Genomic DNA, 24,656 nt, shown 5'->3' on the forward strand with positions numbered 1-24,656 from the left:
TCAAACTCCTGGCCTCAAACAATCCTCCTGCATCAGCCTCCCAAAGCACTAGAATTACAAGTGTGAACTACCATGCTGGCTGATTATTTTAAACTCACATCTCTTTATGCTACTTTCCTGCTCACCAATACCAATAAATCCCCACTGTCTTCAATGTCATGTCTGATTCTTCAGTCTAATACTACAAATGGCTTTGTAATCTGGCCCCAGCCTGCCTTGCCTAAAGCGCTTGACCCTCTCTCCACCCGCTCCTGCTCCAACTCCACAGAGAGGCAGGCCCTTCTTAGCAGTCCACAGCTCTCCCCGTCCATAGGCTGTCTCCTGCTGACATCCCAGTCTCCACTGTTCCTACTCATCCTGCCTGGATTCCCACCAAATAAAGCCTGAAACAAGTGCTTGCTTTCCAATGACAAATCACCATTGATCCTGGGTGCCAAACACTGTCTTGAGCACTTTATGTAACACTGCAGTATTTCCTTGAATCCCAATAACAATAAAAACTATGTATTAATTCATTCAGTAATCTGTTCCTCCCATGAATTATAGCAGATCCAGGATTTAACCCTATATGTCTGTCATCAGAGACCAGGTGCTCTTACCACATCCACCACATGCCTCCTGTCCCCATGTGTCCTGACTCTAGGCATACACCTCTCATACCTCTCGGACCTCTCTATGGTATTCATTACATTGCAAGAGAGTTCTGTTTACAGATTAGAGTTCCCTCACGGGATTATGAACACCTCAATAGCAGGCCTGGTGTTTATATATCTGTGCCTCTCTAGTGTCTAGCATAATGCTGGGATATAGGATGTGCAAAATACTTTTTTTTTGTAATTTAATTTGAATCTATGCATCCAATAATAAGAAAGATCCCAAATCCTACTTGGAGAGTTGCATCACATGTAGATCTTAGAGCTCTTTTACTACAAAGTACAAATCCAGTGGCTCAATTGGATAATAAGGATGCTGAATCTCCACTTGCCATCCCCAACTTACTTCATACATCAATATTTTTAACTCATTTGTAGGAACCTGGCATTGTAATATTTGTGACAACCATCTATAATTCAACCAGCCAAGCACACCAGCAGAAACCACCCACATTTTCAATAACAGCATTGCTTAATCCGAAGTACTTTTTGGAAGACAAAGAAGCATTCATAAAATGGAACAGTAGTGAATGTTGATAATGAGAAAGTTTTATAACAAAGTGTCTTGCTGATTTATATAGTACTTCCAAGCCAATGGCTAGAAGAAATTTTTATAAAGATTCTCTTTCCTAAGCCTAGGCGACATGCCAGAAAGTTGTCAGTGTCTTCGAAGACAAAGAAACTGAGAGAGGGAGAGGGGGAAAAGGAGGGAAGGAAGAAGAGAGTCAGAGAAGAGGAGGAGGAGGAGAGAGAGAGAGAGAGAGAGACAGGGATTTGCTTTTAATATCTTGATACACCAATGGGGAAAATTGTAAGCAGTAAAATGAGGAAAACATACCAGATTATTTTCTGGAAGGAGTTGTCATCTGAATTCAAGGTGGGTCTTGAAGGTATCCCAGGGACCTGCCTGCTCTCAGGGCTAGGAGAGCAATGTTCTCTTTCCTACTCTTATTTCAATTCTGCCACACAATAAAGAGTCCTGGGGGCCAAGGAACAGGGAACCGCATGACTAGACACACATCCCCAAAGAAGACCAGACCAAATTACCAAAGATTCAGGTGACCAGACTGAATTTCCAGGAGCTACAGTCACTTCCTTTGTGCAAAAAATATAAAAATGTACAGCTATCCCCAATGCTTGATGAGGGTAGTAATACCTGTCACTCAGGGCATCAGATAAAAATGTATCATCAGTAAGGGCGCATGGCAGGCTTAGGTGGAGGGAGAGACTGGGCTGATCCCTGATTAAACAATACCTAGCACTTATTCTCCCTTAGTAGTTCAATTAAGGGCAGTGACGCTTGCATTTAGACACTGCGGTTCCCAAGGCCAGACCAGACCCCAAGGGGTTGGTCAAGTCAAGATGGTGGGCAGTAAACAAGCTGACCCAAGGTTATGGCTCCAGTCCCATGAGCCTGGTTTTAACATGATTCTCCAAGGGCTACTGACTGATAATACACAGATTAGGTCTGGTTAGAGAACATCTCTTCCCATTTCCTCCAGCAGAACACCTCAGATATTGACAATTTGTCACGCCAAGAACACATAGCCTGAATTTTCCACTCCTCCCACGCTGTTTGGCTGGCCAGGCTAGCAACGGGCTTTATTTTTATAATGCTTATCACTCTGCAGCTTTACCTCCAGGCCAGTGGGCTCTGAAGCAGCTGGAAACCAGAGCCAGCTGGGGGCCCTCCACTGAGCAGCCACCACTCAGAGCGAGCAAGAAGAAAAGGATTGCCACAGGCCATACTGCAAAATATTCTGGGAAGGACAGATGACAACAGGAGGGGGAAGGGATCTCCATTCATCCTAAATGCAAACTGACGTCTGGATTAGGGGTGGCTGAGGTTCCCGGAGAGCGTCTGGCTGTCTTAACTAGAAGCAGCAAACCTCTTGCTAATTCAGATAGATGAAGAAAAGCCAGTGTGCATTCATGAAATTCCAGAACCATAGCACATAGGCTGTTTCTGTCAAGTCCATACAGCAACTCGGCTTTATGTTAAACATAAGTTTTCAAGTTGAGGTGTGGCTATAGCCTAAGTTATTGAATCTATCTCACTTGCCATAAGTAGTAGTAATTTACATTCAAATAGTTAATGAAGTTAAGTCCTGCAAAGGTTTGCTTTCATGAATATAATAACAGCACCCTTTATACTCTTGTTTATCATATTTATTTACCCAGTTTGGCCTTTCTTCAAAGGCATCATAGAGATAAAGCCAAAGCCAGGTCAGGTCAAATCATAAATTTCAAGTTAGTAAAGTGCAAATGGGTGAAGTTTTCCCTTTATAGTTAGAAGCCCTGTGTTCTATCCACTTCCTCCCGGGAGCTGTGAAAAGTTTGAACAGATGTTCACATTCGGGTGGGGGCGGAGGGAGGGATGCTTTACTGCTGCTCTATTTACTTCCTCCAGCAGGATCCGTTTCCATGTCCTTATGGACTAGAGAGAACAATTCCACCAGCTTAACTGCTACCTGGGGGAGGGGCAGCCTGAGAGCCTGGTTCCCACGAATCATGATGAATTAAGAAAGGAATGTGGGATGCCATGAAAACACACTTAGCTCTGTCTTTTAGTTCTCAAAATTAGGTCAGCAACTTTGCTGGAGCAGTAGCTTCATCTTTGGGTGCTTTAACGAGGCGGCCAATCATCTGGAACATGAAGCCATTTAGTCAAAGTTTATCTTTTGCATCTGTGTTACTACAGCAGCCTCTCCAGCTTAGAATGAAGGGCGTGTGAGTGTAGGGAGAACCCACTTATGACTATGTTGCTCTGTGACATTTATTTTCCTGCAGTGTTTACCCTGGGATTGAATAGTGTTTGTTTTTGGCAGTATAATACAAACTCTCCAGAAAATCTCTTGGATGAAGGTGCATTCACCAAATCACCCAATCAGGAAATATTTATTGAGAACTTATCATCTGAAGGCATTGAGAGTGTAAAATGCAGCCCTACCCTTTAAGACCTTATTATTTAGTTGGAAGTGACAGCAGTATTTACAGATATGGCTAATCAGGAACTTATTTGTTTCTCAGTATTCAATCTCCCCTTCTTCCTTTTAGTAATGGAATCCTGACCTGGGCACGCAGCTACCCGACAGACTAGGTTTCTCAGATTGGCTTAAGTATGGCCACGTGACTAAGTTCTGGACAATCAGTTGTGAGTAGAAGTGAAATGTACAACTTCTGGGTCACACCTTAAAAAGAAACCACTTACTCACTTTTTCTCTTCCCCAATTTCAGGGCCTCGAATGCACATGTGGGAGTATAATCCAAATTCCACTATCTGAGGAGAACAACATAGTAGGGAATGGTGGAACAAAACTATGGAAGGAGTTGGGCCCCTAATGACCTTGGGAGCATAAGGGCAATTCTTCTCCCTTAATTCTTCAGCTGAGACGAGAGACAGCAAGAGAGAGAACCCTTCCATCTTGTTTAAGCCACTGTTACTTAGTCTCTGTTAAATCAGCTGAATCAATATCCCGACTAATATATATGCATTTTCCCTAAATAGACCAGGAGCTTCTGGATACCTCTTTATTTCCCCAATCCCCCCACAGAGCCTTCATAAAGTAGGTGCTCACCCCATATTTGTGCATCATAATATAAAGATCTAGCTAATAAAAATTCCATTTTGCTCTGGTGAGATAATTTAATACTATTATATGTATTATAAAAAGATAAAAGGGTTAAATATAAGTTCCTTATAAAGGAAATCTCCAAAATGATGTCTGGCTTGGCTTAAGAGACTTAGGAAAAGGCAAGAGGAACATAATATTAATCTATTAATTTCTGAAAGGTGAAAATATTTCAAAACAAGGAGATTTTATCAGATGGCTGACAAAGAGATAAGAGAATAAACCTTAGCTTATGGTCAAACATGATTATATAAATCAGCACTGGTCTACAGACACTGCTATCTGGACAAAGTCTACTTTTTTTTTTTTTTTTTCTGTCACCCAGGCTGGAGTACAGTGGTGTGATCTCGGCTCACTGCAACCTCCGTCCTCCAGGTTCAAGCAAGTCTCTCCCTCAGCTTCCCAAGTAGCTGGGGTTATAGGCGCTTGCCACCACGCCTGGCTAATTTTTGTATTTTTAGTAGAGACGGGGTTTCACCATGTTGACCAGGCTGGTCTTCAAATCCTGACCTTGTGATCCACCTGCCTTGGCCTCCCAAAGTGCTGGGATTACAGGCATGAGCCACCACGCCCAGCAAAGGCCTACTTTTAATAAAAAATGGACAATAGATGCTCAACTGAAGAAACTTACCTAATATCAGCACCTCTTGCTTATTATTCTGTTAGGTACTGTTTTAGGATAGATTTACTACTTATTAACTGTGGGACCCTAGCAAATTACTTAATTCCTTTAAGTCCCAGTTTCTTTATCTCTACAATGGCAATTCATCCAACAAATATTTATCGAGTGTATGTATACTACATATCAGGCACTGTGCTAGGCATTCTGTCTGAGGCAAACAGAAAAAGTAATACAATTATATGGAATATTAAAAAACAATAAGTACTATGGATAAAGTTAGAGTAAAGGAGACCAGGAATACTGGTGGCAGCAATTCAAATATGGTGTTCTGAACAGGGCTCCTTGAGCAATGACTGTGGCTTAAATTAGGGTGGTAGCAATGCAAGTGGCAAGCTATGGTTGAAGTCTGGATAGGTGTTGAAGGTAAACAAAATTTTCTGACAGGTTGTAACTGAGGTATGAAAGGAGGAAATGACTCCAAGGTTTTTGGCTTGAGCTAAAACTGGAAGGGTGAAGTTGGTAATCAATGACAGGGGAAGGTACAGACAGAGTCATGTTTGTCCAAAAGATTGACAGTTTAATTTTCAGACATGCTGTGTGTGATGGTTCATCTTATGTGTCAACTTGATTGGGCCACAGGGTGTCAGATATTTGATCAAACATTATCCTGGGTGTTTTATGAGGGTGTTTTCGGATGAGATTACCATTTGAATCAGTAGACTAAGTAAAGCAGTTGTCTTTCCTGATGTGAGTGGACCTCATTCAGTCAACTGAAGGCCTGAATAGAACAAAAATCTGACCCTCCTCCAAGTAACAGAGAATTTCTCCTGCCTAATTGCCTTCAAACCATGACATTGGCTTTTTTCTTGCCTTCAGACTTGAACTAAAACATTGGCTCTTCCTGGGTGTTGAGCCTGCTGGCCTTTGGAATGGAACTACACCATCAGCTCTCCTGGGTCTCCCGCTTGCCAAGTCACCCTGCAGATCTTGGGACTTGCACACCTCCATAATCACATGAGCCAATTCTTTATGACAAATTTCTCTCTCTACACACACACACACACAAACACACAAACACACACAGACACACACACACACACACACCCTATTGGTCTGACTCTCAAAAGAACCTTAAATAATGCACTGAGCTTGGGATGCCCATTAGATATTCTAGTCGAGTAGGTGGATGGATCTGAGTCTGGAATTGGGACTGAGTTGAAAACTGGTACTATATATTTGGCAATCACTGGCACAAAAACAGTATTCAAAGCCATAAGACTGGATGTGCTCATTGAGGGAATCAGTGTTGATAGGAAAGAGGAACAATTACTGAATCCTCCAACATCTAAAGATCAGAACTTCGGCTGCAGACATTGAGAAGGAGCAGCCATCGAGATAGGAGGAAGCCAAGAAAGTGTGGTGTCATGACCAAGGGGAGTATCACAGCAAAGAGGAAGGGGCGATCCCCTATACCAAATGCTGCTGTTGGTCACTGCCACTGGAAAATGCCATTGCATTTTTAGCGGTATAGTGGCCACTGGTGACCTTGACAAGAAAAATAACACCGGAGAAGTGGCACCAAAGTCCCATTGGAGTGGGTTTAGGATGAATGTGAGGAGGGAAGTCAGAGGTAATGAGTAAAGGCCCCCTTTGAAAGACCTTTGCTTAAAAGGAGTGCAGGAAAATGGGACAGTTGTTGGCAGGGAAAAAGGGGTCAAGAGAAAGTGTTGTTTTTGTTTTGTTTTTAAAGGGAGCATTACCAGCATGCTAATAATGTCATTAGCTGCCATTTATGGAGCACTTCACTGTGGTGGCAGATGCTTTGCATGTGACACTCAATTTAATCCTCCTAATAGTTTTGCAATGTAGATATTAATATCTTTATCTTTCATGCAGGGAAACAGATGCTAAAAGAACATGAGAAACTTTACAAAACCACAGTCAGAAAGTGGCTGTGTCAGGATTTAAACTCATGTTGTTCTAACTTGAACACGGGGTCTTTTTACTACTACAGTCTACTGGCTCCCGTGATAGAGTCTGCTAATCATAGAGACTGCCTCCTGCGGCAAGATCAGGCATGTGAAGGTACCAGGCAAATTTGAACCTTCAGGATTCTCATCAGTATGTAGGAAGCTCCTAATGATATAGAGCAGTATGCAAAGAGATTTGTATCCTTCTGTGGCCCCAACCTTTAGGAACAAGATGTATAATACAGTTATCCTAATATAGACTTCTATACACAGCACTCCAGGCAAACGGAACTTACATCACGTCCAAGGAGGGGAACAAACAGTAGCATGCAAATTCTATTTTCAGATTAAGCAGGGGAGTGAAAAGAAGTCCTGTCCTTTTTTACCTAGCACACTGGTGTGGATCCAAGGAGCTTCATAAATATTTGCTGTTCCTGCAGTTGCTGCATTAAACTGAGCGGGGCAATGTTCTGGAGAGAGAATGCCTTGGGAAGGCTCATCACTATCCTTGGCAATGAGAACTACTGGGGTCTCTGGCTATTGTCAAACCCCAACATGTGCAAAAAAATCAGATTAAACCAAGAATAAATCTGTCTGCAATATTACAGATTCCTTTAAAAAACATGCATAATTAAAAATTTTCTTCTTGGTGAAAAGTAAGATGCTCCTGGAATCTTTGCTCATGCTCAGAATAAGATTTGATTGGCCAGGCGCGGTGGCTCACGCCTGTAATCCCAGCACTTTGGGAGGCCGAGGCAGGCGGATCACGAGGTCAGGAGATCAAGACCATCCTGGCTAATACGGTGAAACCCCGTCTCTACTAAAAATACAAAAAATTAGCCGGGCGAGGTGGCGGGCACCTGTAGTCCCAGCTACGCGGGAGGCTGAGTGAGGCAGGAGAATGGCATGAACCCCAGGGGGCGGAGCCTGCAGTGAGCAGAGATCGTGCCACTGCACTCCAGCCTGGGTGAAAGAGCGAGACTTCTTCTCAAAAAAAAAAAAAAAAAAAAAAAGATTTGATTATCTAGCTTATGGGGACTCCTGGGCTGAAGACAGGTGGGTGTGTGTATGTTGGAGAGGAGTAGGAAGGGGGAGAGAAAGTGTCTTCCAAACTCAAAGCAACTGGCAGGGACTGCAACAGTGAGCAGGTCAAGAGCATAAGGAAACTCCCTCATTAAGCACCAGGGTGCCCTGGAAACAGCCATTTCAATTAGTGCCAGACTGAGTTGAAATGAAGATTAAGAGGTCATTTCAAACAATAGCTCAAGGATAATTTGCTTAGCATACAGATCTCTACTACCATATACTTCGGCTCTGCAATGCAGCATTAACCTCATTTACTGTTTAGTTCTACAGGGCACATATTATTAGTCAGAAAGGCCCCTTGTCTCTCGCATAGAAAACTCCACTGAAAGTCTCACGCACACGTCATTCTCAGTGGAGGCCACTGATGATGTTATCCCACATGCTCTTTATGGCCCCTTGCCCGCAACCCACCAACATCTCCTTATTTTTGGTTATTCTTAACTTTTAGGGAAAGTTTCTTTTTGGACAAAATAGCTCACATTTAGTGTATTCACAAAAGTGTCCTTTGAATTTTTTCAGAGGTACACCAATCATACCTGAGTATGACATGGGAAAATGTTAGAAGCCTGCCCATCAAGAGAAAAAGAAGCAGTAAATTCCATTTTAAATTGGAAACAATTGGCCTTCATTTATAATCTTTAACATGTTTTTCTTGATTACAGGAATAATACAAGCTCATTGAAAACAAATTCGCCAGACAAAAAAACATAAAAAATAACATGAAAAATGTCTTGAAATCTTATCCCCTAAAGGGCCTGATTAACAATTTGGTGTATATCCTTCCAGATTTTTCTTATATATGATACATACATATCAGAGATCCCTAACCTGAGCTTCCAAGTTTTGTGTGAAATTTTGTGTGCATCTATACATAAGTGTTTTAAAAGGAACCATAACTTTCATCAGTTTCCAAAGAAGTTTCTTTGTTTGTTGATTTTGTTTTTGTTTTTTGAGATGGAGTCTGTCACCCAGGCTGGAGTGATCTCGGCTCACTGCAACCTCTGTCTCCTGGGTTCAAGTGATTCTCATGCCTCAGCCTCCCGAGTAGCTGGGATTACAGGCGCATGCCACCACGCCTGGCTAATTTTTTGTATTTTTAGTAGAGACAGGGTTTCATCATGTTGGCCAGGCTGGTCTCGAACTTCTGACCTCAGGTGATCCGCCCACCTCGGCCTTCCAAAGTGCTGGGATTACAAGCATAAGTCACTGCACCTGGCCCCACAAAGAAGTTTTAAAACTATATATGTATACATATACATAATATACACATTCCTATTTAATTTACAACAATTTAATCATACTCTATGTATAGTTCTGTAACTCATTTTTTTCCACTTATGGACATCTTTCCAATTTAGTAATAGTTGTTGTTCCTGCTATCATTTTATTCTTAATTGAGTTTTCCCCCTTCAGGTACCAGAACCTAGAGCTTAGAGACAGGCAGACCTGGCTTGGCCTCCTGGTTCCACCACTTACAATCTCTGTAAGTTTGGCCAGTTACATAGACTTTAGCAGTCTCAGTTGGGTTATCTGTAAAGTCAAAATAATAATAGATGTACTAGAATTATAATAAAAATACTGCAAGTAATAAGTAACAAAATGTATTTTAGGCAGTCAGCACTTAAACAATAACTGGCATAGAATAAATATTCAATAAATAAATACTAGTGTTTTTCATTGATAGAATCCATTGACTGAATGGATACACACACCCACACATAAAACAACATCTGGAGAAGGTTTTTAAAATCAGGTCTTAGGATGACAATAAAGTAGACTATTAAGGATAAAGCTGAAGCCACATTCTGGGATAAGGCAGTATTTTCCATTCACTGGGAGTAAGCAAGCAAATGATGATTATACAGCTGCATATGTTCTAATGGATAAGGTGTCAGCCCTAACTGTAATGGCTAAGGAAATTGCCTATGGACTCAACTGATCTGGACTTCTCTCCTCTGGACCCTAACCCTCTTCTATGATGTTGAGAAGGTCATGATCCTTACATTCCATGTTGGGATTTGCCCAGGTTTTACTACGAGTTCTTAGACTTCACATCTGCAAATGCTGCAAGTTCAATGTAAATGCAGAATTCCACTTTCCCTGCACAATGCTGGCTGTCAGCCTCATGGATTAACTGGGGAATGGCTTTGCCTGTGGCCTGACCCACAGCTTTCTCTGCCCTGCTTGTGGCCACTCTTCACTCCTGGTGTTTGTTCTCTGCAGGTTAGAGCAAGAGTAGGCCTGTTGAAAGCCTCCACCATAGTCAGTAACTGGGCAACAGCTATATGTCAGGCGTGTGCTAAAAACTTTGCATATTTTATTTTCCTAATCTCACAGCAATTCTGGAAGTTATCATCTCTGTTTTTCAGATACAGAAATTGAGGCATAATTAAAATAAGGAACTTGGGCAACATTTCGCATGTAGTAAGGGGGAGACTCAGCATTGAACTGCTTCAACCTAGAGCCCTGTTACCTATAAACTCTACCACAATCAGCTTTTGATTCTGAGTGGTGAGCTATAATACATGTTACATCTGCAAGACTCTGGTGGAAAAGTAGAAAACATCAGTCTAGTGCCCACCAGAAATTTCCCTTGGACAGAGCAGAGTCCACAGCACCAGCAGATCTTATTATCACAGGAAGTCTCGCTGCAGGATGGCATGGTCACACCAATAGTCTATACCTGCAGAACATAGCTGCAATTAACTCCTTCAGAGTTGTAGGAGGGCCAATGAGAAAACCAATCAGAAAGGGTAAATTAGCCTGGTGTGGTGACTCAGGCCTGTAATCCCGGCACTTTTGGAGGTGGAGGCCGGAGGGCCACCTGAGATGAGAAGTTCGAGACCAGCCTGGCCAACATGGTGAAGCCCCATCTCTACTAAAAATACAAAAATTAGCCAGGTGTGGTGGTGCATGCCTATAATCCCAGCTACTTGGGAGTCTGAGGCACGAGAATCACTTGAACCCGGGAGGCGAAAGTTGCAGTGAACTGAGATCGTGCAACTGCACGCCAGGTTGGGCGACAGAGCGAGACTCCATCTCAAAAAAAAAAAAAAAAAAAAACAGAAACTTTAAAAAAAGAAGGGGTAAATTAACTTATCTATATGTCAATGTCTGTGGTAGGCAGAATAATGGTCTTCCAAAGATATTCACATCCTAATCCCTGAAACCTATGAATGGGTTGCTTTGCAGGGAAAAAGAGATTTTTGCAGATCTGATTAAGAATCTTGAGGAGGGAAGGTTATTCTTATTCAGGATTATTCAGGTGTGCCCAGTGTTATCACAGGTTCTTTTAAGAGGGAGGCAGGAGCTTTGGAGTCAGAGGTGAGGTGATGGTGGAAGCGAGGTCTGAGTGCTGTGGGCTGTGAGCTAAAGGAAGGCAGTCAACATCAAGAAGCTGGAAAAGTCAGGAAGACAGCTTCTCCCCTAGAGCCTCAGAGGGAAAGGCTGCTCTGCTCATCTTTAGGCTTCTGACCTCCAGAACTGTAAAATAATCAATTTGTTGTTTTTAGGCCACTAAATTTGGGATGATTTGTTATAGCAGCAGTAGAAAACTAATACAATGTCTACTTTTCGTGTTCTATAACCATAGTGTCCAGTATTAAACTTGACGTTCTATGCCCAATTTATTTATATCCATATAATGTCTCCTAGTATTTCAAACAGCTCATTAGTGATGTCCTAATTGTTCTAGTTCTCCCTCTTCATAAAGAAAATGAATTATAATATACTACCTATAAGCTTTTAAGTGAACATACTCTAGATATTTCCAAACCTCATAGTGGAAGACCATATTCCTTTCCCTTGGAAAATAACCTAGGCATGCCATCCTCGAACTGGCTCACATTGATTCACTGACCCACAGCTTACAAAACTAAAACCAGCAGGCATGATTAGAAATAAATGTACATTTATTTTCTTCTTTCTTTTTTTTTTTTCTTTTTGCTGGGACACTGGCAAACATTTCCAACACTTACCTGCAAGGGCATCTTTCACCAGCTCAACTGTATGAAGGTTAAAAACTCTTCCTAATTTTGATTCTAATAAATGACTTGAAGAAAAGTGTGTCCCTGTTTGTTTACTTCTATAAATTTAGAAGCACTGTGAAATCTCAAACAAAATTAGCCTGGGGATGCGGGGAATCAGGTAACCTAATTAACAAAGGCTGAGCCACTTACATTCGCAGGACTTTGGATCAATGCTGGCCAGCCTAACTGAAGGGAGAGCAGACAAGCCCTGGATGGGAGAACCAACAGCTCAGACAGAGAATTCTAACACGAACAAAGATCATTCACAGATTGATGAGGCTTTTGTTGTTCTTGGCATTGAGCATAAAGAAGAGTCCTATAGTTGTGAAAGGTTCCTAACACCATCATTATTATTTGAATAAGCCAGGAATCATCAGATCCCAGAAATGCATACTTTGTGGCCATATATTTCAGGAAGAGAGCTTTGATTTTCAGAAATCCTGCTGTGTGGCCCTGTGCTCTCCAACTGGATACCAAAATAACCAATGTTTTCATGCAGGTACCAGACTGCTTTGAAGAGCCAAGGCACATTAGTTGGTTCTCTTATATTATTCATTTCTAAAAATCAAGAGCTCCAAGCAGCTGCATATGCTTGACATACTAGACTAACCTCTTAAAGAAATGTCAGCAAGAGGTGATGTTATAATCAGTAGCCAAGATTATTGTAAATATTTTTTTCTGGATTTTTCCCCATTATCTAAGATCTCCTTATAAACAAATTCCTTCTTACTCTCTGATGGTAACGCTTTACACTGAATAAATGATTTCAAATGACAGATTGACTATGCAAACTCCTGGGGGGCTTCCTGCAAAGAAGAAGTAGACTGGCAAGTAGTTGCTTCTTCTTTACCAAGAAAAAACAAAGTTAGAGCGAGTGCCTTGTCTGTGTGTGCCAGCTGTCATCTGGGACAAGCAGGACTCCTGACACACTTGGCAAGTAGCACAGACTTCCAAGTCTTTCTTTCTCTCTCAAGGCACAGGGCAGAGACAGCCACAGTCAAGATTTCCCAAGTCATGATTTCAAATGATTTTATTTTCAACACAGTGATTTTTAAAATTTAAAACTAAATGTGCTTTCATCTTTATGCGGGTTGAAGACTGTTTACATAAATACATTTTTTAAAAAATAGATAGAGTCTTTAGGACGTATTATGATGCAGGGTTAAGAAAATATGGCCATTGTATTTTATGCATTGTTATGTGTGATAATAAGGTTTAAATTTAATGCTTCAATTCAAACACATCTTGCAACTCAGAGGGTTCAGACAAAATTAGTTCACTTTCCTTGCTGTTGTAGCTGTGGATCTAAGTTCCAGTTCCCCACCCCTATATCAAAGTTACTTTCTTTTCTTTCTACCTACCCCCTCCAAAAACTAAAAATAAAAAAAGAACTGCTATTGGGTAGGTGCAGTTGGATGAAACCCACAAACAGTAACAAGACATGGTGCCCACATGAGGCAGAGCCTTGGCTAGGACTGCGTCTGACATGACCCTCTGCAGAGCCTTGGCAGGGACCACTCCAGCTAGCATCATGGCACCTCCAGATCAGCAAGTTCAGGGTGGAGGTGGGGTGGACAAAAATTCCCACAAAATACATCATTCCTAGGATGCAGGAGCATGAAGCATAGAAGAAAAGCTTTGCTTATTTAGAAAACTGCTCAAAATAAATATTACTCAAGATAAAACAGTCAAGGAAAATAGCCCATTCTTGTTTCATCTGTCTTCTCCATTTAAACTTGCAAAGCCTGTGGTTATAAAACATGCTTGGGGGCAGGCTTTACTGCCATATGCTTAGATATTCACAAAGATTCAGACAAGGTATTACAGGGCCTACCAAGACATCAACAGATGTGTCTAATGCCTAAGGAAATTATTAGGATTATATTTTATATGTGTGAAGAGTTTAATTTTGGCAAACCATTTTCATGGCTGTTTTGAAGTGAGATAGGCAAGGTTATTATGAAGTCATTTTGGATCGGTGAGAAAAGAAACGCACCAAATCGGGACAATTTATGCCTTATTATTCTTAGTTTCATACAAAATAGCCTAAGAAAACACATCTCCCCAACAAGTTCAGGTCAGTTGAGTACTTAACCCTGGATATACCCAGGGTACTATCTATGTCAGCAATTAGAGTTTGGCATGAACTAGGTTATCCCATTCATTCAATGAATAATTATTCCACAAATAGGCACTGAGTCACAATTATGTGCCAGACAGAATATGATCAAGGCAGGCCTGGGCCTTCCACTCAGTTTACAGCTTCATCTTGTGCCTCTACCTGAGTGGTAGGAACCTGGGAATGAGGCCACATCCCACAGAGAGTTCTACACACCCCTGAGACTAGACTTGGGTCTGGCCTAAAGGCAGAAGCTTTGAGTTGAGATGGCAAAAACTGTAGGAGTTGGGGATTCTAACGCCAAGAAGGGTCCCATGGTCAAACCAGTTTGGGAAACATGTCTTATCATATCCTCCTCTTAGAGGTTTACAAGCAAATTAAAAGCCCTGAAAAGTCTTCCAATTAAGAAACATGCTAACTTTCATTCATCTAGCAAATATGTTTATCCTGGAACAACCCTAGAACCAGCCTTCTGTAGGATCCACTGTGGGAAATGCCGATAGGCCCACAGTCTCAGAGCAGAATCCAAGGACTCTGATTTAGAAATCGTATCTTCCTAGTGGCAAACACACTTGTCAGAATGGCCTGTTAAGATTTGGCTTAGTGAACTCTCCAAGGAGGCAGAGAACAAAACAACTCTCTACCTGTTCTCTAGCATGCTATTCCTGAACCCACTGCCCTCAGCCCTGGACACCTTCCTTGGTTTCTGGGTCATCAATTCTCTTAGGACTTGGCTCCATAATTTCTGGCTTTGATTGCTCTCTGTGTTCTTTGACCCAAGTCTGGTCACAATACCATTTGGCATCCTGGCACCTGTTCTCATTCTTTGGTCCAAGGACATATCATGGGTCCCATGGCTCTACTCTACTATTCTGAAGCCAAAGGCCTCCCTTCTAAATTGTTTTCCATGAAATCTCTTGCTTCTGGGACATTTGGTTCGCCATCTTAAATCTAACCTTATATTTCCTTGTGAGTATGGGTTACCTCAAAGGAGAGGGTCATGGTCCATCCCCATTTTAATAGAGAGAATTTAATGGTGATCCAGTGACCCCAGAAAGGGGTAGGAGTAGACCCTAGTATATTATATCATATATTATCTCATCTCATTGTCTCCAAAAATTATGAGGTAGTTGCAATTTTTTACTTCTGTTTTCCAAATCAGGAAATGAATCATTTGAGAGGTTGTAACTTGCCCAAGCTTTAACCACAGAGCTTTAGTGATTGAGCTAGGATTTGAACCCAGGCAGTCTGACTTCAAAGGGCATGTTGCTCTGAATCAAGAAGCCTCCCTTGATTTTCCATTCCATATCAGGGTCTATCAACTCATCTTCAAGAAGCCCTGCCTGGGAGCATGGCAATCTTGTCCAGTCATGATCCTGGGGCAGCCTAGGGTTCTCAGCTGCACCCCTCCCTCACCAGTCAGTTCAGTGCACAATACCATGGGTTTGTTCTTCTCTCCCTGTTCCTCTGCCAGAGCAATCTAGCTCTACTACAGCTCAACTGCTAAACCACTCTGTGCAAATGTTCCCTCTCTGATAACAAAATGCTGTAAGCCAGGCTAATTGTGTAAGTTTCCAGAAGGTTCCACATGCAGGGGCTCTAATGGCAGGATGGTGGAGACCATGGGGGAAACTGTGGGGTCAGATTTAGAATTTTTCCAGGACTAGGATTCGCATGCCTCCCTGCACATGAGCATCATCACCTAGGAAGCTTTTTCCCCACTTAATTCAAAAGACCCATGCCCAGGCCTCATCCTTGACCAAATGAATCAGAACTCCTGTGAGAGAGGCCCCAGCAGTGGCATTTTATTAAAGCTCTCTAGCTGATTCTTATGTGAGACTAGAGTTGAATATTCCTTTTCTAAACATTGGACTAGTTATATAAATAAAAACACATTTCCTAAATGTTGGCCTATGTACCTCCCATTGAGGCTATTTCCCACTGAAAAACATGTGCTTTCTCAGAGGGAAGAGGTTTAAGAATCATGGACACGACTCTGATTATTATCTGCTCTTGGGCCAGAATCAACTTTATTGGGACTTTGTTTTCTCATTTATTAAAGAGGACTAATGTTAACATACCTCAAACGTAGGTAATGAAAAATGACTAATTCAGTGGTCATGGAGTACCGCTTATGCAAAGTTAAAATGCTGCTATGACAAGTAAGGGGATTTGGGTAATTTGTCTCTTAAGCATTGCCAAAAAATCTCCAATAATCATAAATAGGGATCTAGAATGGAATTCAATGAATCATACACCATAGACTCACTAATTACCTGTAAATGGCTGCTATTCTCTCCTTCCGCTAGTATATTTCCTCCAGATAGCAACTTGGGAATATGAATCAAAAGAATACAATATCTCGAAATTTCTTTGGCACATTCCCACAAAGCCAATGCTGTCTTGTTGGCCAACTGTTTTCCTTGAAACAGGTGTGCTTCAGCTTAAAGAAGGCGGAGACATACTATGAAAGAAATAACTGAACAAAGTATTCTTCCACTTCACACAGCTTTCTTAAAATAGAAACTTCCCTTGTGCATAGTTCATTAATTTATTACCCTTGAGGAGAAAAAAACAATCACAACGATGATGTAACTCCGAAATGATCAAGTTAACCAGTGGGGAAATGTGATTTAATTTCTGAAATCTTTACATTAACTCATGTGTGATTAGAAGACAGGTTTACTCCCATGAAGTTAGAAAGAGCAAAAGAAAGAGACATATTTAGATTACAAGGCACAACTTTCAGAGCCTGCTTGTCACATCTTGTCTCACAAGTGATGGAGTGCATGGGCAGTGAGTCATGGCAGAGGCAATAGGCGCCATGAATGTGAGAAGATCTACCCAAGGCATGTCAGTCCCGCTAGCTGGGCTCTCCGCTTCCACATTCCCACATGGCCCAGGACCTAGGTCAGCCTTATTTGCATAAGAAACATTTAACAATGGCTCTCTCTATCTACTATAAGCTGAATGCTGCACTAGGTCTTCTAGGAAGACAAAGACAAAGGCAGCATGCTCTCTGCCCTTTAGGCTTGTCAACTTACGGTGCCCAGATATCCAGGTCTGACAGCCTCAATCTTTTGGGCAGCCCTACTAAGGGGATCTGTGTCAGTTCTGTTGGGAGCTTTGTGGATTAGTCCCATCCTTAGGTTGCTCCTCACAAATAGGAAACTTGCTCAGGGTTGTTTTTCCAGTTGTGTAGTGATCTGGGCTGAGAACTTCCTACTGGCATCGGATCTCTTTGTCACCAATGGCATAAATCCACTACAGGAGATTTTAGTGATGCTATATGGTTCATCACATTGGGCTTGGAGTACAGATTATGACTTCATAACTTACTGTCCCCTAAAGGCAAGAATTGCCATCAAGGCCTAACATAGTGCCTGTATTCCAGCACTACTTGTTAAATTCAAGGGCACAGAACTTGCCTCTCATGTTATGTGCCGACCACACATGTGCTTGGCTAAAACTTCTGGTGCTTGGCAATCTGTCCACAGCTCGAGATCCCTATAGAGATTAGGAGGTACAGGAGGCTCTCAATGTTTAGCTGGTGTGCGTTAAGAATCACCTAGGAGGTTTTATAGGTGATAAAGCCCCAAGCCCCACCTCTGTAGATTCTGATTCCAAAGTTCTGAATTTGGCCTCAGGAATCTGCCTCTTTCAACCACACTGCTGTGGCTCTGATTCTGATGCCAGTGACTGGAGGGCCCTGTGTTTAGACATTATACCTCTTCCCTCAGGCTTCTGGGAAGATTCCATCCAAGAGCCCTGGGGGATCAGTTTGGGCTGGTGCTCCTCTCCACTGACCCAGCAGCTCAGATCCAGCTGGAGGTTGGAGTAATATGAGAACCTTATCTTCTCTGCCTGTGCAACCTTCATGCAGCCATTTCTCTCCTGGTGTCTCTAGTCTTGACTTCATCAAGGGCTGCTGAGAACCTGTCCCTTTATGCCACTGACTTTACACTTAGCATTCCAAGACCTCACTAGCCTATTAGGATAAACTAGCATTTCACTGATGGTTGCCAAGGTGGCTCCGGAGTCATACAACTGAGAATATCCTGTCTTATACTGTCACACTTCTAATGCTAGCGGCTTCATTCTGAAAACAAACCCAGTTTGATGCTGAGAAGTTGGGGATGTGATGGGTATGCCCTTGGAGTCAGGGTCTCTGCCTCATCAGGTGAGGAGTGAGATCCTTGGGAACAACATGAACCCCAGACAATCCTGTTATAGACAAACAAAAGAACCCTACTGAGATGTCTTTAGTAATGTTCTAAAACCTGGAATTAATTATCCCCAAAGACAAGAGATGAATGATGTGTATAGCACATGATCAGACTGAAAATGGCTAAAATGGAAAGAACAAATGGCCTGTGATCAAAAGCAGATCCCTGTACTTACCTGGGATAATTCCCAGCAAATGTGCCCCTTAACTCCAATTTCAGGAAAGACAAACCCAATCTTTCCTCTAACGTGTCATTCATTCTTTCACTCATTGACAAACACTTATCAGGTACCTGCTTCATGAATAGAATAACACATCTAAAAATTACAAGACTAATTTCAATTAACCAGGAATTAAGAGCCTGCTTCCTTTTGACAACTAGTAATTTTTTTTTAATATTAAGTTTGCAGAAATAGGAAGCAAAGCACTCCAACCTCTGGGGAGGACATTCAGATGGTGACTGGAGTCAGAGGCATTGGAGCAAGGAAGTTCTACCAAACATCACAGGAGCAGCAGAGCTTGTTGGCTGAGGGGGTCATGCTTTATCCATTCCAGCAGGCAACAGGGGCCCAAGGACAATTTGAAAGCTCCATTCTAAGCTGTCTGTGATTTCATAAGGTCCCTGTGAAGTGAGGACTTAGTACAAGTAATGCTACTAAATACAAGTATAAGCAGATGCTTTAATGTACATTTGCAGAGAAGACTGATGTAGGTTTTCAATCGTGATTATATGGAACCATGAAAGAGAATTTACTGACACCTATTGAATTGTGGACCCAACCTTTCTGCTAAAACAAAACAGCTCTATATAGACCTGCACTCACTGAACTGGCAAAGATGAGAACCCTCTAGTCAGACTACCACTCTGCAGAAAAGGATACAACAGAGATTACAGATTTTCTTTGGATGAATTAATAATCCACAGCCCTCTGGGAACAATTTCCACCAGTCTCCCCGAAAAAGGCATGTTCCAGTTTGCCGCTGGGCCTTCATCCATACTGCTCCTTCTGCCTGAAACACCCTTCTCCAAAGCTTCACATGACTAAAAAGGAGGTCACTAGCCCCATCAGCAAAGACAGACAACACACCTGTTTCCCAGGTCAACATCAAGCTTGCTCATTTCTTTGTTCATTCATTCAGTCCCTGAGTTATTCAGTCTGTGTTGGGTACTTAATTCCAGTCCCCGTGGGGTGCACTGAGGACACAGATATGAAATGAGACACCATGTTTACCTTCAGGAAGCTTGTAGCTTAATGGAGGAGACAGATAGAAAATTGTAGAACTGTGTGGTTAGTGGTCTAATTTAGGTTTGTATTTGACAGGAGTACTGGGGAAGTTAGGAATGGGACTCAGTCGAGTCCTGAAGAATGATACAGTACCTGGTTGAGGCAGATATTGTGGATTTGATGAATGGAATTGGCTCATGTGACCCATCTATTTTCACTTTGTTCTCCTTGTATAAATGACCCATATTGATCTTATAGTCAATCAGAGTTGGGGGTGCTCTCTAGGCCATGAAAGAAAGAGAAATAGCCTCATAAAAAGTAAGACATGTACCATGGCCTCGTGCCAATCATGCATCAGCACACTGGGGCAGCCACTCTAATGTTAATAAAATCTCTCTTCAAGATGGCAGACTAGACATGACAGTCTGCCTATTCTTCCTTCAAAAATTCCAACTAAGTGGCAGAAAATATGTATGAAAAAGAATAAATCAAGAACCAGGACGGAAATCAAGAAAAGTTACCATCAGTAGACAGAAATTTTAAGGAATTTGTAGAAAATAGCCAACAGATATGTTTGGATTGAGCCAACAAAAACCACAATGTAAAAGAGATTTTAGAGAGAGCTAATGAAGAGATGAGAGCTGTTCTTCTCAACAGAACCCTGAAGAAGTCAGGTCTGGAGCCACAGGGAGAAGGAACAGTCAAGGCAATTAATAAAAAGACTATGAAGAATGTTGTTTTCCATCTCTTTCTACCCCCCTTTAAGATTTGTACAGAAAGGCAGTACATAAAAGTAGTTCATCCCTAAAAATAAAGCCTTCCTGGTCCTGGCAGTCAGGACAGTCACAAGCTTGCCTGTCTGCTTCCCACTGTCACATGTGCCTCCTGTGAGCCGAACTGCCAGCCTTTCCATTCAGAAAGAGAAGTGTGGTGGAAAACCATTCCTACGTAACTGCCAAAGAAATCCCTCCAGTCACCTCTACTGGTCAGCACAGCCATTCATTCATAAATATGATTGGGCCAGTCAAGCCAGCCCTTCATTTATAAATAAAGTCAACCCAGCCCTTCATTTATAAATACGATTGGGTCAGTCAAAAGTTACTGGTTACTGAAGGAAAACCTAGAACATATGAAAGAAGGATCCAGAAGAGCAACAGAACATCTGATACTAAAGGAAATGGAGTTGGAACAAAGGACAAAGAAGGTAACTTTTTTTTTTAAAGTAATACTTTTAGGGATATTTGAGAGAAGTCTGCATTCATAAATATAAAAAATGATTTTACAAAGATGCTCAGTGGAAAGTCTGAATAATTGAAATGAAATGACTCAAAAATAAATTTGAGATCCAGAAGACAAAATTGAGAAAATCCTCTGAATGTACATAAAAGGGAAGAAAGAAAATATGAGAAAAAAAGTTAAAACCATAGAGAAGAGAACCAAGAGACCTAACATCTCCTAGAGCTACGGGGCCTACTATCCTTTCCATAGTAAGAGCTACTAGAGGAGAAAACAAAGAAAATAGAGATGAACACTTCAAATAAATCATAGAAGAATATTTTTCTGGGCTGAATAAACCTTGAATCTTTGGATTTAAAAAACTTGAAGAGGAAGAATTTAAAAAATATCTGGACACTTCCTGGTAAAATTTATTACCTCCAAGTACAACAAGAAAATCCTAAAAGTTCATGGGAGAGGGATGGGGGATGGAGCCACCTATAAAGGAATCAAAATAAAAATGGCAGCAGACTCTGCATCTGCTTTCCAGGTTGCTAGAAGACAGTGAAACAAAGTCCATAAAATGTGATGGAAAGTAATTTGTAGTCTATTTTTCAATTATGAGGGCAAAATGAAGATCTACAAAGATATAGCCCTTCTGTTATTTTGAAAAAAATTAAAAATATGCTCTAGCAAAATGGAAAATGAATCTAAGAAAGGGGTAGGTGTGGGACAATGAAAATAATCCAGTTGTGATGGAAAGAAATTCCAGTAGAAGAGCTTAAATCTAGTCCACATTAAATGGTAGCACAGAGGGCTTAGTGGAGAGCATCTTCAATAAGAAAGAGGTTGCCATGACTAATAATTAAGCGTCAAAAATTAAACTATGACATGCCACATATGTACTGAAGATTTTAGTTTCTCCAGGTCAATCAGAGAAGACAAAGATAATTAGAAACCTTAGAAAAATAAATATACATAAAGGACAATTGTGGCCCAAATATAGCAAACTAAAATATAGTATGTGTTTAAACAATTTGTGGAATGTAAAAAACACTGGTATTAGAAGCAAACAAAGTTAAGCCTCTCTGGTCAAAGGGGAGGGTCACTAGATGCAGTGGTTTATGACTTCATGAACTATATTCCTTACAGGTTGCCCTTTTTTATACAATTTTCACCAAGAGAACAATCCTAAAGGTGGGATTAGGTTTTGAATTCTGTTTTAAAACCCCTTCTCCCAACCAAGGGTATTTTTGTTTGATTATCTGCAGTCTTTTCTGTCTTCCTGAGACAGTTAACTAAACTTTATTAACTAAAAGTATAAGCCTGTACTCATTATGAAACAATTAGTTTTTTTAAGTTAATCCTCAATCTCTTAAAGTTTGATCTTTAATTTTTAATAAATTAAAATTAGAAATAGTAACTCTTACTTCAAACAGCTGTGTGAAGTTCAAATCCTCAATTTCATTTCAGAGTTCTTTTTCTTCTGTTGAAATAAAGTAAAATTAAATGTAATGCTTTTTAATTTTAAAATATTAGTAGTTGTTACTTTGGACAGTAACACATTAAGAATGATGTTTCTTTTTCTTTTTCATATCCTTCTGTGTTTTCCAAATGTTCAACCATAAACATATATTGATTCTATACTTAAGTTATTTAAAATGAATATTAATAGAAGACTAACGTAAGACTATCTGGGTATATTACTAGGACTAGAAAGTCTCCCAGGTTGAATGGCTGGTTAGTTGAGTGATTATATAAAAATTGCACTGGGTTAAGTAAGTAATTTGGAACACATGCTTCAGCCTACCATCTTCTTTCCTTTAACATCAGGAACACATTCCCAGTGTTGTAGGTCTAAAACATCTGTCATGAAACAGATGTTTATTTTTTTGTGTACATTTTGCCCATGTGTTTAAACCTAAGAAACTTCCAATTAATTTAGGACTTTTAACAGATATTTTATTAGTTGAATAGCTTATGCAAGAGAAGAGGAAGGACAGGTTTATTTTAAATTCCCTAAAAATGTCCCTGTTTAAAAACAGTAAAACAGTGGTTGGCAGGGGCTGATGGGAAGGGGTGAATAGGGAGTGAGTTTAATGGGGTTGGAGTTTCAGCTTGGGAAGATGAAAAAGCTCTGGAGATGTACAATAGTAATGGTTGCACAACAATGCGAATGTACTTAGTGAACTGAAACATACACATAAAGTTGGCTAAAATGGTAAATTTTACATGCATATTTTACCACAACAAAAAAGTCCCTGTTAATTTGAAATCCAGACATGATATAACATGATTTCAGTGAAAACTTTCCTTTTTTAAAGTATTTCAAAATCAGTGTCTTTCAGTTAACCTGTAGCATAACTAAGTTTTGTGCCTTTTGTGACTCTAACAAAATACCCCTCCTGAGGGGGATGCTGATGGAACAGTTAATGAACTCTTGGTTCATTAACAGTATAGTCCTTGGCTATAATCCGTAGGCTGTTTTGACAGTCTGAGGAGAAAGAGAGTTCTATTTCTAAATAGTAACAGATTGGCCTTTAGAAATTGGAAGTTGATCAACATTTTTCAAGGTGGGCACAAACAGATCTAATGACAATTTCTTTTACAAAGTGGAATTTGGACCACAGATTGCATCTTTAATGGTTAAATAGCTTCTATTTTGTGAAATATATTCTGAATGTACATATATATATACCCTGAGAGAGAGAATGGTTTGCTTTAACTACCCCTGGCAGTTGGGCTTGTACCAAGGTTTGTACCACGTTGTCCCATTCAACCTGGGAGACTTTCTAGTCTTAGTAATATACTCAGACAGTCTTATGTTAGTCTTCTATTAATATTCATTTTAAATAACTTAAGTATAGAGATCTTGTACCAAGAGCTCAGGGCTCACCAAGGGTTCCCTGACCATTCCCTCCTGAATAGCCGGGAGGTGACAAGAAGCACAACATGGGCAATGGCCTTGGGGCAAAGGCCCCTAGACACAAAAACCAATTTCCAAACCTTCACAATTGCCAGCAGCAATAGCAAGTGATGTTTTGTAAGTGGAAAACATACCTTTCATTCACCATCAGAGACTGAAATAAATGACTCAACTGGTTTAAAATCTTTATGTGATCAAATAGTTAAAAAATATATCGCTGATTCAATTTCTTCTGGTGTTGGACCTTAGGGACAGTACTAATCTGTGTGCTGCTAGAGTGACATTATCATCAATATCAATGCATTACTCTTCACTAGAATGATTAACAGATGGTGTTTTTGTTGGCTACCCAGGGATTTGTTTTCTATTATTCTTTGTATTGTACATATATGTTATATATACATTTTTGCAAGTATAATTTATAATATTTTTCTTAAAGATGGCATGCTCTTGTTAAAAACATTCTGATAGTTGCCAGACACATATATTGATGATCAGTATTCAAAGATTTCAGATGTAATGTAATGCAATGCACTCACAACTTACAACTAAAATTTCACTGATCACAATCTAATTTTTCATTGGTGACATGATTCAAAGATTTTTCAGAATAATGGTGCAGTGTCCCAGGGGTTTCAGTGTATATATATATATATATATATATTTTATATATCATATATTTATACAATATATATATCAATTTTCATTGTATACTCATTATAGTATAGTTTTATAGAAAATGTTTTAAAGGCTTGACTTGTTCATTTGGTTTGGAACTTATATGAGTATGACTTTGATGAGTAATAGGTTATATGTTTAAAACTATGAAGTTACACAGCTCTGCCTACGGATATAACCCAGCTAAAGTTAAAATGGCTACTCACACCATACGGAGGGCAAAAGATAATTCACATTTCTTAAAATTTAAGAAGTTAAAACTTTTCTATGAGAAAA

At 40.5% G+C, this 24,656-nt stretch overlaps 1 protein-coding gene across 5 annotated transcripts in view; it reads right to left on the bottom strand.

The window, feature by feature from the left end:
- NCALD (neurocalcin delta) overlaps window positions 1-24,656 on the bottom strand; it is a 424,053-nt gene that overhangs the window by 78,444 nt on the left and 320,953 nt on the right. Inside the window, exon 1 of one of the 5 annotated variants that reach the window (XM_030794978.1) lies at window positions 22,207-22,262. The exons of the other annotated variants lie outside the window; for them this stretch is intronic. The gene's annotated coding sequence lies outside the window, so the exon portion shown is untranslated. Of the gene's footprint in view, window positions 1-22,206; window positions 22,263-24,656 lie in introns of those variants that run through there. 5 annotated transcript variants of the gene reach the window in all.

Source organism: Nomascus leucogenys, chromosome 16 (assembly GCF_006542625.1).
Source record: "Nomascus leucogenys isolate Asia chromosome 16, Asia_NLE_v1, whole genome shotgun sequence".
Lineage (NCBI taxonomy): Eukaryota > Metazoa > Chordata > Mammalia > Primates > Hylobatidae > Nomascus > Nomascus leucogenys.